Source organism: Puntigrus tetrazona, unplaced genomic scaffold (genome assembly GCF_018831695.1).
Source record: "Puntigrus tetrazona isolate hp1 unplaced genomic scaffold, ASM1883169v1 S000000223, whole genome shotgun sequence".
Taxonomy (NCBI): Eukaryota; Metazoa; Chordata; class Actinopteri; order Cypriniformes; family Cyprinidae; genus Puntigrus; species Puntigrus tetrazona.
In genome coordinates this window covers 893,260-902,500 of record NW_025047891.1, presented here as the reverse complement: position 1 = coordinate 902,500, position 9,241 = coordinate 893,260, and positions in this window count along the sequence as shown.

The following is a 9,241-nucleotide window of genomic DNA, read 5'->3' as shown; positions in this document are numbered from 1 at the left end:
GTCGCTCTGCTCTCAGAGCGATGAATGTTCAGGGGAACCTACAAGAAAGGGCACATATTGAGTTTGAGACAATTAATGTGAAGGATCCGGAGGTCCAGAGAGAAAAGGTCCCTCAGCTGTCGGGTGGAGATGCATGCAATATCCTCCTTTATTTCAGGAGAGAGTCATATTACGCTTAAAAATGCTTTTCACAGCGGCGTCTTCCCATGAAGTTATTTAATGCTTTAAAATGTATTAAAACCTTTTTTTTCTTGGTTATGTGAAGTATAAGGGGACGGTCCATTTTATTATTTTATTTCTGAAACTCAAAATTGCAAAAATAAACTCAGGGTTGCGAGATTTCAATTTGCTCTTCTGGTAAGAAGAGTCTGAACCGGGAGTTAGAGTTGCATATCACAAGTTGTGACTTTTTTTTTATTGTAAATATGAACTTTTTTTGTGCTTATACCTCGCAATTCTTGACAAAAAGTGAATTAGTCCATTTCTTAATGGCGTCTGAATCACGAGACGTAAGAAAATGGACTGGCATGTCATATTTTAGTTTCTTCAAATGATCCAAATCAAGAGCCTTTATGTGGAAGAATGAAGACGTTATGAGTTTCCTCTGGGTAATCACGGCACGGCCTCATCTGAAGTTTGAGTAATGAGAAGTGAAGCTGGAAACGTAATCGTAATCAGAGCTAAAGCGTATCTGACAGCCTGGAGCGCGGAGGAACAGTAACCGAGGATTGATCGAACATACATAAAGGAGCTTCTGCTTTACGGCATTGATTCCTCCCCGCGGAGCTGCTTTTTATCGGCCCGGACGCCTTTAATGCACTCATCTTTGTTGTGTGCTGTAGCAGCATCCTATGGCGTCTTGTTTAGCTCTTCGTCATTTCCCAATTGGCTTCCTTAAAATACAAGACGGCGTCTGGGCTAATGAGACCCTCGGACAGATGAAACCCGCTCACAAGCAGCTAAAAACATCGGCTAATCCCTGACCTCCAGCCTGAGAAGACGGCGAGAGATGAACTTTATAGGCTGCCTTTCTCGCAATTTTTTATAATTGTTGGATACAAACGTGCAAACAAAGACTGAGAACGTGGAAAATGCTTCTGCCGAGGAATAACATTCAAATAAAATAAAAAATGCATTCCATAGTTGCAAAACTTCATGTACTAAAGTAACTCAAACTTAAAAAAAAATGAAGCTATACCGGCATGTTTTTAAAGAAAGTAAAAAAATGCAACAAAATTCTTTAAAATAAAAACTAATAGCATCTGACATCTCCCTTTTCTTGTGTGAATGTAAATCTTTGTTTAATTCAAAACACTAAAATCAACTAAAGTGCATTTTAAAAAAGAATCGAAAAAAATAATACCTTAATTATAAAATGACCTTAAGGTATAATTAAAGCAAAAACAGAAAATGAACTCAACTGAAAGTTAACTGAAGCTGTAGAGACGTACTTTAAACCAACTAATAAAAAGCACTGAGAAAAATCATGTAAAAATAAAAGCTAATAGCATCTTGATTTAAAAAAAGGACACAGTGCTGCATCCCACAATGCAATGCACTTAATCTTCTATTTTCTGCGTGAATGTAATTTAGCAAATGTCTTCAATTCTTTTTGTGAGTGTTTTTAGAATGGGCTAAAAAGAACAGATGCTTTATCAAGTACTCTTTATTGTGATGCTCAGCTTGATTTTCTTTCTCCTGTAGAAGACAAAAGGAGACGTCCTGAGGCCGTCGGTGACTGGTTCTGAATGGAAAAGAGCAGCTCGAACATTGGGCTAAGCGTCTCTGCAGAACGTAAGTCCTGAGAGAAGAGAACATCTCTGCAGCTTCACGCCTTCTCTGGCCGCGCTTCCTTCGCTCTCCGTCTCTGTGGATGAATTCAGTGCCAAAGTCACAATAAAATCCATGAGCAGGTGCGTTTCCACTCCCATATCAGATACAGGAGATCTCTGGAGCTCTGCTAATAAACCTCACACACACACACACACACACACTCGCTCGGGCTTATCTGAGCGGATATGACAGGAAAATACCGGACAGCAGTTTAATGGAAGAAGTAAAGTTTTGTTATTGGGGCAGAGATAGGCTTTGTGATTAATTAAATCTGTCTCTCTCGCGCTGAAGTAAAGCTGCTGGCCTGTGACTAATATTTATGAGTCTCGGCCGCATCCGACATTTTCCAGCGCTTCTGAACCCAGAGTTTCTCTGCGTCTGTTAAGAGCGGCTCGGGTTTGGTCTGTAGTTCCCTCTTTCGCTGTACAAACCTGTCAAGTTAGAAATATGCTTAAAAGCCATTCGCACAGAACCATGATACCAGAAGCTAAGAAAAAAACACCATTTATGATGAATTTAAAAGACTGTTTTGGTTTAAAACTTCAGTAATCTTTTTCTTTCAACACACATTTCAAAATCTGCTTTTACTTTGTCATTATGAGTTATGGAATCTAGATCTAGGGAAAAATGTATTTGAAAATATATATATATATATATATATATATATATATATATATATATATATATATATATATATATACACACACACACACAAAAACACATACAGTGTATACAGTAAATATTTACAGAAATATATTTATATGTAATATTATGTAATGTTATGTAATATATGTATATACACACACACACACACATGTTATTATGTTATCAAAAACGTTTATTTTGACTGTTTTTTGTAGTTTTGGATATGATTAATCAGCACTCAAGTTGCTTCAAAATATCAAAACAGTTAATAAATATTTTATTTATGCTTTTTATTTATTGTTTCCCGGTGTATTAATGTTAACATAATATAAGCTGTTAGGGAAATTATAGTTCACTAAAAACTTTAACCATATGAAACATTTTCTTAAGAAAATAATTTCTTAAAATTATATACATTTATAATAAAAAAAAAAAAAAATAATATATATATATATATATATATATATATATATATATATATATATATATATATGAATACACACAATAACTTAAATCAACTAAAAAAATTTACAAAATACAAATAATAAAATTATTAAACCGTAAAGTATAATTAAAGCAAAAACAGAAAATAAAAAATCCAAAAGTATGAGCTATTAAATCTAATCTTTTGTTACAAGTGCCACGCATATATATTTTTTCATGAACAAGATCTTTCTGAGACGTTCTTGAAGAGATCTTTAGGAAGGTCATTAATGAGGAGGATCTGTTGTTGAGTTGATGAGTGGATCCCAGAAAAAGCAGGAAACAACGAGCTCAGTCTGGGAACGCCGTCCTCTGACCTTTAGACTGATACAGAGCCATCCGTCTCCCTGAATGAAGCTTCCCTGCGCTGTTTTCCTGGAAACCGTTAAGTCCAGATTAAATCACAGCGTCTTTCCATTCAAGATCTTCTGGGAGCCGAAGGCACCACTCCATGTTGTTGTTTTCATTTAGTTGAACCTAATATCTGCCGCGTGCTTTCACTCTGCACTGAAACGTCACGTTGAGTAACAGGAGCATTATCTCTGAGCTTGTTATTGAGGTTATTATCGGCCCAAAACATACCATGAAGCATTAAAGGAAGTATAGCAGCTGCAAGCTTGACTTGGGAGAGCTGGCCTTTCTTCAGATCTTCTTTCAGTGTGTCGAGGTTCGTTTGAGATGCTCGTTTGTTCTCCAGACAAACGCTGCGCGAGATCCGGACTGGCGTTTTGTGTTCATGCTTGAGGAGTTTCCCTGAAGCCTAAGAAAACCTCCACAGAAGAAAGAAAAGAGATGAAAGATATTGCATATTCAGAAGACATGCGCCGTTATTACAGGGAGGTCGTGTTTGAAGTTCACTTATCATTTTCAGAGCCTTACATTAATGAGCCGGGTTAGAACTGGTCAACCTGTTTCTGAATAAGACATACTTGAGTCTTAACCCGGCTAACTAATTTAGCTTAGAACATTTTTTTTAGAAATGTCTCGAAAACATGTCTAATTTTTTTATCGTGATTATAATGTACTTTATTGCAATGCTCTACTCACTTTATTTACATTTTTTCATTTATTTATAATATTCTTAGTAAAAAAAATATTATTAGAAGGTAAAAATATTAGGCCTATTCAAAGGTTAAAAAAAAATCAATGTTTTTTCTTTAATAACATTCTATAAATTTTTCACCGAAAATATAGTGTTATATTTATTTTTTTTTTATATATATATTCTTAAAATTTCCTTTTTTCTTGTTGCAAAAAACATTTTACAGCATTCTATTAATTCACCCCAAATGTAACGTTATTTGAATTTTTTTAAAATATAATAATCGGTTTTCTTGTCGTGATCAGAATATGAATGAAAGGTTACAAAAAGTCTTCTTAGAACGTTCATCTGTTGTTCTAAGAATGTTTGGGCTCGTCGTCATGACAACATATTAAATATGAAACGTTACAAGAACATTCCGACTTCATCAATATTTCTGTAACGTTTCAGAGACGTTAGTGAGAGTTGTGTGAATGCTGGCCGTTCGCTGGCTTTCGACTCACTGGTGGAATTTTGGAGCGAGTTGCTAAGCAACAGACTGTCAATCATACACTCCCTCATTAAATATTCATGAGCCGAGTGGATGAAGACAGAGTTTCAGGAGTTGTGCGGGTTTCGCCGTTTCTGCGTTTCGAGCTGAATTAGTAATGAAACCTTTCAGGCTCTCTGCTAATAAAGGCTGCCGCTGCTCGGGCAGATAAACAATCTGTTCCTGGAGGTGACCGATCAACTTTAAGAGTCCAAGAACTCTTCAGACTTTTACACGTTTACAGGTTTACCTGTGTTTGTGTAAAGCTGTCTGTACGGGAACATCTGACACATTTGCATATGTATGCACTATATAGTGTATATTGTGCGCTATACACTACAGTATGTATAAAAAAAAATACTAAAAATATTACATTAACATTACATAACAAATTATTTATTGTATTTTTTTAACAATATTAATGCTAAATATATATATTGACTTCATAAGCATCACCAAGGAGAATGATAAAAAAATCTATCCACATTACAGTAATTTTGTTTAATTCACTGAAATACCGTCATAACCCACAAACACCTAATGGTCTCATCTAATCAGGATTTGTTTTGTTTGTGCAAAATAATGATGCAAAATGTATGCACAGTTATACAAAATGTAAATATGCAAAATTATAAACTGCAATTAAATATTGCATAACATATTAGAAAAAAACAGCGTGTGTGTATGTGTGTGTGAGAGAGAATAATGTGAAATATATAGTTTCCGCTGTGCAGATGTAACGTTTTTCATCACCCATGAGAATGATGAAAAATATGCGCATTAGAGTAAATTGATTTTGTCGAATTTGTGGAAACAATGTGATAATGCACAAAAACCAAATGGTCTTGTTTTGTTTGTGCAAAACGTGTGCATAATTATGCAAATTATAAAATGCAATTAAAGATTACATAATATAAATATAAAAACTGTGTGTGTAGAGATGTATATATATATATATATATATATATTTTTTTTTTTTTTTTTTTGACAATATTAATGTTAAATATATTGTTTCTGTGTGTTTTTGTTCTGACTTAGATACAGTAAATACAGTAATTAGATTTTCCTCAATTCATGGAAAAATGTCATAATGCCCAAAAACCTTACTTTTTTTAGTTATTTCAGCCCAGTCTCGTGAAAATGTGAAAATGTGCATATGATAGGCATTTACTGCCACCATCACGTAGCACAAACACGACAAAGTCCTTTTTTTGGCCTCTCCACCCCAGTTTTTGTTCTAGCGCTGTGAGATGGGGTAGGTCCCGCTCCGTGTCTGTTTTTCTTGCTCAGTTGGGTCTACACTCGGTGACTGGGTTAGACGGGTCTGCACCGCCCCGTCTGAGTCTGCGTCGATGTTTGGGAGGATCTGACGATGTTTCATCAGCGGCTGAATCGAGTCTTAACCACGTCCCGTTCTCTCGGAGTTTAATTGCCTTTGAGCGCGCGCTCCTGCAATTAAGCTGTCAGACGCTGGCGGCCCCCACGGACCGTCTCTCGCGCTCTCTCTCAAATCACACACTCAATGAATTTATTTCAGTCTGTGGGAAAGCGTGGCTGTCCAAAACATTTTGCCATTAGCGTGATTATCTCGCGCCCGTGCGTCCGTCTGCAGCTGAAGTAAAAGCGCTGTCAGTCTGAGGGCCGTTTACTGTATTAGATGGTCGCTGAAAGTTCTCGTGTCGTACGGTTTCCTGTCGTTACTTTCACTTCTTATTGTTACAAGGAGCCAGCTTAAATCGGTTTTCACTGCTGTGTTTAAAGAGCTGCAGAAATGAAAAGTCTGTCATCATTTATTCACCCTCAAGTCAGAAAGAAGTCAGCCGCATGACTGCGTTTAACGGGAAAAGCTGCCAAAACGATCGATCATCGCCTCGCGGAGATATCCAGATATCCAGTCGTCTGCGGATGTTGATGTGTTTTCTGACCTTTATGCCGGCTTACATAAAGCAAATTTGCCTGTGAACGCATAAAGGTTGGTGTAAATCCAGGTGATCATGACCCGGTTTTATAGACAGGGCTTGGTTTAAGCCGGGATTAGGCCATACTTCAATTAGGACGTTTATGGCGTTTGTGTAAACTTGTGTTGCCGGTGTGGATCGTAAGACGACGCATGCTTCAAGATCAGTCCCTGCAGGTTTCTTTCAGTTGAAACGCCTCGTATTTACATTATCGCCTCTAGCCCATAAACATGTGTGTTTCAAAAACAGTTATGGAGAATATAAAATGAATGAATATTTAATCGACAATAAAATACGATTTTGACACAAAATGATAAGTCCAAACCCATGCTTTGGAGGTCATTTGTTTTTTCTCTTTTCTGCTTCTGTGTTTTGTGTGTTTTTTTGGTGCTAATCTATTCAGAACGGCATCAAAGGCAGATACCTGTTTTTTTGTTGACCTTACCATCGATGCAAACCTTTAAATCGTCAAACTTAGCTTGAAGCGCTCAGCCGCCTTGCAGTCTAGTTTTAATAAGAGCTTTTTTGTGTGTGTGTGCACCGGAGAGGACGATTCGAGTCCTGAGTGTTTCGCCGTGTTTTATAGCGCACTGAATTATTTAAAAAAGATTTCTCATCCGATGGCTTTTTAGCGCTTTGTGGCGGGGTTCGAGCGCAGGGGTTTGATTAGAGCAGCTCTTCGTTCAGTCTCAGTGTTTTCATCGCTGTGATTCATGACTGGGCCCTTAAACTTCATCACCCTCATCATCACGGCTCTGTGACCCCAAGTGACCCGGCCTCTCTCCTCACGCTCTTTGGTTTGTGTTAATCCTCTCATCTGTGTGTGTGTGTGTGTGTGTGTGTGTTTGACGCTATCTATAGGCCACATCCTTATATTTGCGTTTACGATTACGTTCTGACACAGGAAGTGACTTGTTAAAAAAGCTTGATGAATGTCCAACGGATGCATCAATGGCGTTTCCGTTCGAACATTTCCAGAACATTCTCAGAGCCGCAGTGATGTGTCTGTGGGCCGGAGAGCATGCTAGCTCTAGCAGACAGACGGACGTCTTCACACGCTGACTCCAGGCAGGGCTGGTGTCTTAGATGTTGTTCTCCATGGCGCTCTTTCATTTGGTTTAAAAGCAGATAAACCGGTGCTTTTATACGCGACATCACGGTGCAGCAATTACAGCTATTCAGACACACAAAGCCAACAATCGCAGGACATTTACATATCTGAGCTTCACAGCAGCAATTACTTCAAGGGGCTCACAAGAGCGCCCACCTGGATTCAAACCCAAACAACACCTTAAAGTATTCTCTGAAGGAGAGAATCCCTCGCTCGCGGGTGGAAACACGCTCCCGTAGCGCCACCAGCGGGTGAGAAGAGATGACCAAAGATCCCAAAGTCTCTGAGCTGAAGTTAAAAATCTCTGTATTAGCTCAAACAAGGGTCTCGAACCTCGTTTGGTTCAAACATAATGGACTTTGCAACATCTACAGCGTTACTGAACTGAATCAGCGTTGAACAAAATTGATCTGAATAACGAATTGAATTCCTTTGATAATTGATGACAGTTTAGTATTTAACTGAGCTGAATGAACAGAAATGGATTGCTCCAAATAATGACACTTAACTGGTTAACTTTGAGAGTTATTGAACTGAACTGAACTGACGTTGAACCAAAACTGAACTGAGAAATGACTCTATTGGCTTTACAGCTGGAATGCTGTTCTCTTTCAAACGGATGAATTTTGCAACATTGCCACTGATGTTGAACTGAAATGAATCAACACTGAACTAACTGATCTGAATAATGACAACGCTGTCTTCTGAAGAGCATAAACGATGGGTTTTGACATCAAAACTGAACCCAAATTAAACTGAATGACAACTCGATCGCCTTCGATAAAGATGCTTTACGGCTGAAATTGAATTAAAAGGATCTGAACTGAATAAAAGGATCTGAATAATGGCAATAAACACAACTATCTCCTGTAGATCTGCTTCTACAGCTACAATGACATTTTTCAGAACTGATACCATTATTGAAAACAAATCGAATCAACATTAAACATCGTCTTTAATCTGATTCATTCTGCATCATTGACACTGAAATCAGTCACCGTTGAACTAAAGTGATCTGAATAATAACCATCTTGTCTTGAAGAGCTGTCAAGTTGAATTTCTTTGGTAATTGATACATTTTGCAACATTCAACATTCCTTTCATAACATATGTGTGCAGCCGCTTCGAAAGATTTTTGCATCCTGGGGATTTTTGATAAATGTCTGAGAAGTTTGTGGGACTTGTGCGTTCACCTGAGCGCTGACCCGTCGATGCACTGATCTCAGGACGCCTGGGAAGCGTCCCGTGTGAGATCCGAGCATCTGCGTGCCGCAGGACGTTCTCAGCATCTGCTCAAACACAGCAGAGACCCGGAGCGTGTGTGATGTGTTTTAATCACTCGGTTAAACTCACAGCAGCTGTTCTCATTTCCCTCGTCTCTCACCTGCTGCAGCCACACTGCTTTACCCTTCACTTATTTACTGGCACCGAGCTGAAGAATCGTCCAAGATGAAGATGAGCTTGTTTCTTTGGAGAATGGAGAATGGGATTCACTGGATTTTTTATTTGATTGTTTATTCGTATATTAGCCGGAAGCACCGGTTTGACGTTATAATCGCCTTAATGATGAATTAGTTTTTTTGTTGTGGATTGTTTTTATCAGCTGTTTAGACTCTCATTCTGACGGCACCCATTCACTG